At 43.9% G+C, this 9,318-nt stretch overlaps 1 long non-coding RNA gene and 1 gene segment (V, D, J or C); one reads left to right on the plus strand and one right to left on the minus strand.

Annotated features, from left to right (window-relative positions):
* The window catches only part of LOC309508938 (Ig kappa chain V-III region MOPC 63-like), a 169,836-nt gene that overhangs the window by 101,511 nt on the left and 59,007 nt on the right, over positions 1-9,318 (plus strand).
* LOC309508985 lies at positions 4,562-6,186 on the minus strand. Its single transcript, XR_014209747.1, has 2 exons — positions 5,428-6,186; positions 4,562-5,344 (listed from the first exon to the last, which is right to left on the minus strand). It is a non-coding gene; the product is annotated as an uncharacterized lncRNA (long non-coding RNA).

The raw sequence follows: 9,318 nt of genomic DNA on the forward strand, positions 1-9,318 counted from the left end.
TGCTATGGCCGCCACATACACTTTGAGCGTGGATGGGGTTCTGCCCTTATCCAGAAGCTCTTGTAAAAAAAGGAGAGAACCTCCGGCACCCCACAGCGTGAGGGTGAGGTGCCACTCGCTGTACACCAGCTAGTGAACACAGACCATTTTGAGGAATAGAGCCGCCTCGTAGATGGAGCTCTAGCCTGCGTGATCGTGTTTAACACTCCCGCTGGGAGGTTAACGGGTACCCGTTGATGGCCCACACATGTAGGGACCAAAGCTCCGGGCGAGGAGATCCCTCCTCACCGGTATCGGCCACGGGGCGGGACTCGTCAGCTGCATCAGGATTGGAAACCAGACTTGGTTTGTCCAAAATGGGGCGACGAGTAGCACTGGGCATCTGCTCTCCCTGATTCGCCCTAACACCTGGGGTAGGAGCGTGACAGGGGGAAACGCATAGAGCGGGTGCGGGGCCAGCGTGAGCCAGCGCATCCCTGCTCTTGGAGAAGAATTCCTGACAATGAGCGTTCTCTTGAGACGCAAATAGGTCTATTTCCGCTCTGCCAAATGTCCTTCATAGCATTTTGACTGTCTGTGGATGAAAAGACCATTCTCCTGTCGGCAGATTGTTTCTGGACAGTCTGTCTGGTCCCACATTCAGATGGCCGGGCACATGCGCTGCCCTGAGCGAGCGCAGGTTGTGCTGAGCCCAGACCAGGAGGCGTTCCGTCAGCCTGTGAAGGATTCTGGATCTGATACCTCCTTTGTGATTTATATAAGCCACCACTGACATGTTGTCCGAACGGACCAAGACGTGGTGTCTTTTTATCTGGGGACAAAAAACGCCTCAGCGCGTTGTCGACTGCCATTATTTCCAGGCAGTTTATATGCAGAAGCTTTTCCCGTTCCGACCACTGGCCGAATAACGGTCTGCCCTCGAGCAGCGCTCCCCATCCCGAGGTTGAGGCGACCGTAGACACCAACTTCACACTCGAGGAAGTCCCCAGGCTTACACCTGACCGGTACCAGTCGGTCACTGTCCAAGGTTTCAGAGCTGCGACGCATTTCTGATCGACCTTGAGGCGCGCGAGACCGGAGGTCCAAGCTCTGTGCGGCGCGCGCTTTCAACCAATACTGCAGCGGGCGCATGCGAAGCAGACCCAGCTGAAGCACTGAGGATGCTGAAGCCATGAGACCCAGCATCCTTTGAATCTTCTTGAGCGGGACTAAAGTGCCGTGGCGAAAAATCTCTGTCATGCGCTGAATACTTAGTCTGCGCTGCGGCGACAGCTGTGCTGTCATAGACAGCGAGTCCAGATCTGTGCCCAGAAAAGATATTTTCTGACTGGGAGACAGTGAACTCTTTGCCCAATTGACTGTGAGACCTAAATTCTCGAGGTGATCGAGTAATATGGTCCTGTGTTCTATGAGCTCCGCTGTGATCGAGCTAGAACCAGCCAATCGTCCAAATAATTCAGCACTCGTATGCCTCGGAGCCTGAGGGGTGCGAGCGCTGCATCCATGCACATCGTGAATACGCGAGGTGCCAGGGATAGGCCGAATGGCAGGACTGTGAACTGATATGCCTGGCCCTCGAAGGCGAATCTCAAAAATCGCCTGTGACGTGACGCTATTTGTATTTGAAAATAAGCGTCTTTCAGATCTATCGACATGAACCAGTCCCCTTGGCAAATTTGCGAGAGGATTTTCTTGGTCGTGAGCATTCTGAACCGTCGTTTCAGAAGTGCTTTGTTTAGTCGTCTTAGATCTAAAATGGGTCTGAGACCCCCGTCTTCTTTTTTTTTTTTTGGTACCAGAAGATATCTGCTGTACATGCCCCCTTCGCTCTGAGCTTGTGATAGGGGTTCTATAGCCCATTTGCTCAGTAACTTCGCTATTTCGGCCCGAAGTAGGTGTGCTACTTCCTTTTTCACCGTAGTATCGATTCGCGCCGCTTTGCGTTGCGGGCGTGGACCGAACTGTAGCGAATAGCCTCTTTCTATAATGTCTAGCACCCACTTCGAAACCCCGGGTAGCCTTGCCCATGCGTTTGCACGAATGGCTAGGGGTTGAATGCGAAGCGCGCTCTGGTCGCTCAGCGACAGAGGGGCTTCAGTGTGCTGCAACATAAGCTTATGACATTTGAGGCATGGAGCGCGCTGATAACAGCGGGCAGATTGCCCGCGCTCGACTCCTCTGCGGTGGTCAATCGAGAGGGGGAGGGCTGGGCGAGTCCCGTAAGACCTGTTATATCTATGTGTGAATGTGGGCGTGGGATAGCGGGCACATTTACAACACTGAGAGCATTGTCTGCCTGAGCAGAGCGAATGCATGTTGGTTTCGTTTTACAGAAACCTTGAGACATGCAGAACGTAGTGTTTGTGGGCACTGGGCAGTGGGCACATTTACCACATTTAATGCGCAATCGATCTGGGTCGATTTCATGTGCGTGAGCCCTGTGTGACGGGCTGTGTTTCTGTGTAGGAATGAGCACTGGGCATTTTGTCTACACTCATAACACCATCGGCCGTGGTCGGAACACCAGAAAATACACTCTATGGGATTTATCTGGGTAGCCGTAAAGCGGCGTTTGTGTGCAGGCAAGCGGGCTGTGTCGCCGACGTGTTTACTGCAGAATACACTGGAACAGTCGCATTTACTGGAACTGAACGAGCGAGAAGTTGCCATAGAAACAGAGAGCGTCAACACGCTGGCGTTTGTTTGCAGGTGTGCGTGTATTACAATAGACTCGTCCACTGCAATATTGACATTTTCCAGAGAAATGTGTGAGAATGGAGGTAGTGACGCACGGAAACCATAGAAACGGTGCTTGGGTGCAGGCGAGCGGGTTGTACAACGCGCTCGTTGGCTGCAAAAATACACATCTGCAGTCGCCTTTTCAGGGAACTGACAGAGCGAGCATTGACGGCAAAAAATTTTTTTTTTTTTTGCTGGTAGACCCGGGGATCGAACACGGGTCTCTCGCGTGAAAATCTGAGAATCTGCCACTGGGCCACAGGGGAAGACACAAAGGCTTTTATATAGCGCGAATATTATCAGAGAAACCTGTGTTTCTGTGTAGGAATGAGCACTGGGCAGGCAGTGGGCATTTTGTCTACACTCAAAACACCATCGGCCGTGGCCGGAACACCAGAAAATACACTCTAGGGGATTTATCTGGGTAGCCGTAAAGCGGCGTTTGTGAGCAGGCAAGCGGGCTGTGTCGCCGACTAGTTTACTGCAGAATACACTGGAACAGTCGCATTTACTGGAACTGAACGAGCGAGAAGTTGCCATAGAAACAGAGAGCGTCAACATGCTGGTGCGTGCATTACAACAGGCTCGCTCACTGCAGTATGACATTTCCAGTCGCCCGAACTTCAGAGGGGAATGAGAAATAGAATTCGGCCCGGCCGCAGCGGGGCATTAACACTCTTTTCTCCTTTCGCCAGTGACGCACGGGAACCATAGAAACGGTGTTTGGGTGCAGGCGAGCGGGTTGTACAACGCGCTCGTTGGCTGCAAAATGCACATCTGCAGTCGCCTTTCAGGGAACTGACAGAGCGAAGCATTGGAGGCATAATTAATCTGCCGTTAGACCGAGATTCGAACTCCGGTCTCTCGTGTGAAAAACCAAAGATTCCGCCACTGAGCCACAGGGGGGAACACAAAGGCTTTCAGATGCACGAGCATATAATAGCGTCAATATGTTTTCTTCCGCTGGTGATTGACGCGTGAATGGGGCGCAGAGGCAGGGTAGCTTTCTTGTACGTAAAGAAAAACTAACCCCGACCGTCCGCTTCTAGCCTCCCCTGTGAACGGCGCATTTTGCGCGGCTCGAACAGAGGGAGAGAGAAAGCTAGCCCCGTGACCGTCCGCTCCTGACATCCCCTGTGAACGGCGCGGTTTGCGCGGCTCGAACAGAGGGAGAGCAGGTATCATCCTCCAAGCAGGCAAGGCAAGCGGGCGCACCGGCGAGCTTTGCGGGTTGGGGGGGAAAGGGGGCGTCTTGAAAAAGACGCCCGGCTCTTTTAGTGCAATGAGAGTGTGTGTCGCGGCGGCGAACACACACACATACACAAAACACAGTAGAAGAGAAAAGGATATGTACGCCGGAAGCGTCAGCAGAAACGGCGACTGAAGGCGGCGAGATGTCGACCAGCAGCTTCAGATGCACTAATCCCGCTGGGTGCTTGACTCAGACGGCGCGGCTTCCTCTCAGGATCCAGCGATGCGGAGGCCCGCTGAAGAGATGAAAAACTGACCAAACCAGCCTCTCTGGGCCGTATTTATAGCCCTGGCCCCACCCGATTTCGGCGGGACATGACGTAATGGGCGCGAAGCGCCCTCATTGGTTCTGACGTCATGAGGAGCCTCTATCGATAGGCTGGTGCAGTTGCCGCAGAGCAGCCAATGGGCGCGCGAGCTGTCTCGCCCATGTCTGCATGCTGCTGCAATGCGTTTTACATTATTGCAAAATTAAGGATAATTTTTGGCTTCAATATCTCGAGGAAAAGAGGTTTTCCCCTAGCGTAAGATATCTTACGCAAGTACGAGAGACCTCTCGTAAGAGAACAACTCAATGTCAAACACTAGTTTTATTCTACAAATGTGGAGGATTTCAAGACTTCAAGAGGGAGCAAGGCCAAAACAACACACACAAACCCTCGGACTATTAGGGAGAAACTAACTAAGCTACAAAAATAAAGAAAAGTACAATAAAAATACACTAACTCTCTAACGCTTAAACTGGAGAAAACCAGATATAAAGGAAATGGCTCGACTCCACATCAGCTTCAGTCGCTCTTCTGCACCGCTTTATGCCTTTCATTCTAGACTGTGTGTGTGTGTGTGTGTGTGTGTGTGTGTGTGTGTGTGTGTGTGTGTGTGTGTGTGTGTGTGTGTGTGTGTGTGTGTGTGTGTGTGTGTGTGTGTGTGTGTGTGTGTGTGTGTGTGTGTGTGTGAAAGTGTTTGAGCAGCTGCAGTTTCAGTTCAGTCTCTGTGACTCTGACTGACGGAGGTTTTTGTACGACTCTTTATCACTGTGTGAACACAGCTTTACTGTTGATTTCATGGTAACTCTGACAGTAATAATGTCCAGCATCTTCAGTCTGGACTCCACTGATGGTCAGAGTGAAATCTGTTCCACCTCCTGCTCCTTTCCCACTGAATCGACTGGAAATCCCGCCATAGCGATCATTGACCCCAGTAATGATGAGTTTAGGAGCTTCTCCGTGTTTCTGCTGATACCAATATAAACCCCAGCTATATATCCCAGTATCAGTTTTACAGTCTATAGTGGCGATTTGTCCTTCAGAAACATTCACAACTTCAGGCTGAGTCACAGTGATTCCTCTGGACGCTGTTGACAACAACATTATATGAGTTTCATCAAATGACATGAAGATTAAAGACTCAGAAATGACAAGCTTTGACTTCTGTTACCTGGAATAAAAGCGGTCAGAATCCAGATGAAGCTGCTGAAGAGATTCATGGTGTGTGTTGGGTTTGTACCGTGGTAAACAGCAGTGTGTTATAAAGTGTGTGAGTCTGAAGGCTATAAACACTCGGAGAGCTGAAACACGTGCCGATGCAAAGTGACTCTCTGAGCAAAAACCAGCTGGAGGAAAACACACATGAAAATGAACACATGCAGAAGAAACTGATCCAGTTTTGTGGCCTTTAATGTGTTTTATTCTCATGATCCAGTGGAGTGTGTTTTCACTTCTTTAGGAGTTTAGAAATCATTTTCTTCTTTATTCTGCACGAGTCTCTGGTTCAGAGTTCAGACTTTCTGATGAATCAAATGACAGTTTCATCACCAAAAGAAACAAGTATTTCACTGTGAACTCCATGAGAGGGCAAAGGTCATTCCAGAGGTCACAGGTCATCAACACTTATTAAAATGCTTTGAGAAACATATGATCATTTAGAAACTCCCAGTTAAGATGTGTAAAGATCAGCACAGAGTCTTTCTGATTATATTATTTATGTAGATTTAATAGTTTTCATGCATTAAGAGACATTTAGAGACGATGAGACTGTGTGTGTGTGTGTGTGTGTGTGTGTGTGTGTGTGTGTGTGTGTGTGTGTGTGTGTGTGTGTGTGTGTGTGTGTGTGTGTGTGTGTGTGTGTGTGTGTGTGTGTGTGTGTGTTCATTTGAGTGTGACGGAGGTTTTTGTACGACTCTTTCACTAGAATGAAACACTGTGGTTCACTTTCGGTGGAGGAACTAAACTGACGATCAGTAAGTCTTTTCTATTCTCTATAAAAATGTTCTCTAATAAGAAAATTTTAATTCATTAATTTAATTTTATTTTTTAGATTATTTCAGCGAGATAATTATTTATGATGATCTTAAAATGCCATGAATGAACCTTAAAAAAACATCTAAAAGATGATCTTATTTGTCACCAAGATAATTCATTTATTAATATGTTTTTGAAAAGCAATTTATCATTTAACTATTTTATTATTTACTTAAGTTTTATATTTCATATTGTTTTTAAATGTTATTTTTAATATTACATTAATAATTTAATTAGTATTGATAACACTTGATTGTATTTCAATGTTGCATGGATTGCAGTATTTTATGATATATTCAATTATTTCTTGATATAAATAATTTTGTCTATAATTGAACAATTAAGGGTTTTTAAATGCATCCAAAGTTTGATAATACATTTTTTTGTGTAAGCGTCATCATCAGACAAAGAGATATTTAGTTAATAAGCATTTTAAAAATCAACAATTTAAACTATAAAGTTTGCTGATGATTATGATTGTGTCTTAACAGCAGAATTTAAAATATATATTGAAACTTTGCTGAAAATTACGATTGATTTTTTTGTGAGTATCAAAATGTATTAATATTTTTACAAATTAATATTGAAATTATTATTTAAAATTTAAAATCTTATGAAGAAATCACAATATATTAATCAATTTTCATGTGGACAATGTTGTTTAAAATGAGATTGAGATTAAAATGTTCTGTAACTTCTGAAAAAAAAAAGTATTTTTTTATTTTTTATTAAATTTAATAATCTGTATAGCTATTTTAAATGTCATATTTCATTTTACAGTAATATTTAAAATCTTATTATTTCTAACATTTAGTTAATTTTATATATTGAAAAATTAAAATCTATTCAATAATTTTTTCATATATAGTTTTTGTCTATAATTCTTGGTAAATGTAACTATTAAGGGCTTTTTTAAACGCATGGAACAAAAGTTGTATAATGTGGAAACATAAATATCATTTTTTATCATTTTCATCAGACAGAAAGAAACTCAGTTGAAGAGCATTTTGAAAATGAATCATTTAAACGATTAAATTTGCTGATGTTTATGATTGTGAGTTTCTGAATAGCAGAATATTTTCAAAATACAATTAATATTGAAATGATCATTTAAATGAGTTTTCTAGATCTTATAACGACATCTCAATATAATCATCAATTTACTTAGACAATGTTTTTCAAACTCATTCTGTGGATCATTTAAAATGTAACTTGTATATTTAAAATCAAATGATCATTCATGAATGTGTGTGTGTGTGTGTGTGTGTGTGTGTGTGTGTGTGTGTGTGTGTGTGTGTGTGTGTGTGTGTGTGTTCCAGCGGGTCCCTCCGTGTCTCCCTCCGTGTCTCTGCTGTCTCCCTCTTCTCTGCTGATCTCTGGAGACCCCCCCGCTCTGCTCTGCCTGCTCAGCTCTTACTCTCCACAGGGGGCGACGGTGAGCTGGACGCTGGACGGGTCAGAGGTCACCGAGGGGGTTCAGACCAGCGCAGAGAGCGAGCGGGACGGTCTCTACAGTCGCAGCAGCGTCCTGAGCCTCAGCAAAGCACGCTGGGAAGACACAGAGCGCTTCGTCTGCAGAGGAACACATGCCGGAGCTGCTCACGAGGCCTCGTTCCTCAAGAGCTCCGAGTGCTGATGTTTCTCCAGTGAAGACCAGCGTATCTGAGCGTCACGTGATTTACAGCTCAATACTGAAGCAGTCTGTCAATGTGCTGCCATTGCTGTTCATTCAATAAAGCTTCATCTGAACGCAAGCGCACATTTGTGTTGGACTGCATCATTGATCAGTGTGTCGTTCCTTCAAAGTCCTGCACTAAAGTTTCAGCGCCTTTTGATTGGTTGTAATTAGGGGTGTAACAATAATTACAGTGGATAGTGACAATATGTATCGTATTATTCACTCAAAATCAAAGTTTAGGAAGTTTACTGGGTTTTCGTGTCACTACTACATTAAACTACTGTATATAATGTTGAATATAATGTATAATAATGCAATGGGGGAATATTTGTGGGTCCTGATAATGCCAAATGTCTCTGATGTTACCAGTAAAAAGTGGTCTACATTATTTTAGATATATCTAGTCAGAGACATCAAGCATATTCGTCTGAAATAATTCAGTATTTTCATCTTCAGAATCATGAATATTGTTATTCTGGTGTCTCTATTGTCCTGTGCATTGGGTTATCAGCACCAAGTCCAAGCCTATTCATTTACACACACAATGTTAAACCAAATTGACCATTTTGATGGAGTATGGCAATAATATGGTATTGTGAGTTCAGGATGGTGACATAAGGGTCTCGTTACACCCCTAATTGTAATAGTTGAGAACAGCTGCATTCAGCAGTAAATGTGAAATGAAGCTCTTGGGGTTTGAACATGGTCACTGGAGACGAGCTGCTCTATTCTGAGACCGTCACAATCACTAAACCTGACAATGCAAATGAGATTTACAACTGAAACGCTCTGAACTGGAACAGTTTCTCCTGTGCTTATGGATTCATTAGTCAGTTTGTTAATAAGATTTCATCTTTATGAGTTTCATGTTGGCTCATCACGACCCACACTATATTCACACATGAACAAACTTTAATCTTTAATATAAAAAATTAACTATAAGTAAATGTCCAAAATACATGGACGTGTTAAATTGCACACACACACACACACACACACACACACACACACACACACACACACACACACACAAAAAACAAAAAAACAAAAAAAACAGTATGAAATGTTGATATTGATCTAATGGTTGAAAAAGCTGTTATATATAGCACTGTTAAATTACACAATAAATATAAAATAAATAGGAAATTATTATTATTTTTGATAGTGGACTGCACCTGTTTGCTAATCTCATCTTTAATTTCTAAATTAATTTAAAAATTCTATGTAAAGGTATTAATTAAAATTATATAAATGTTCATCTGCTCTGAAATTGAGAGTTGTGTCTTGTGATGCTGTTAATATATGAAGGATAAACTTCATAGACTTATTCGATAGACTTATTAAACTGAT

This window comes from Leuciscus leuciscus, assembly GCF_965113295.1.
Source record: "Leuciscus leuciscus genome assembly, chromosome: 11".
NCBI lineage: Eukaryota > Metazoa > Chordata > Actinopteri > Cypriniformes > Leuciscidae > Leuciscus > Leuciscus leuciscus.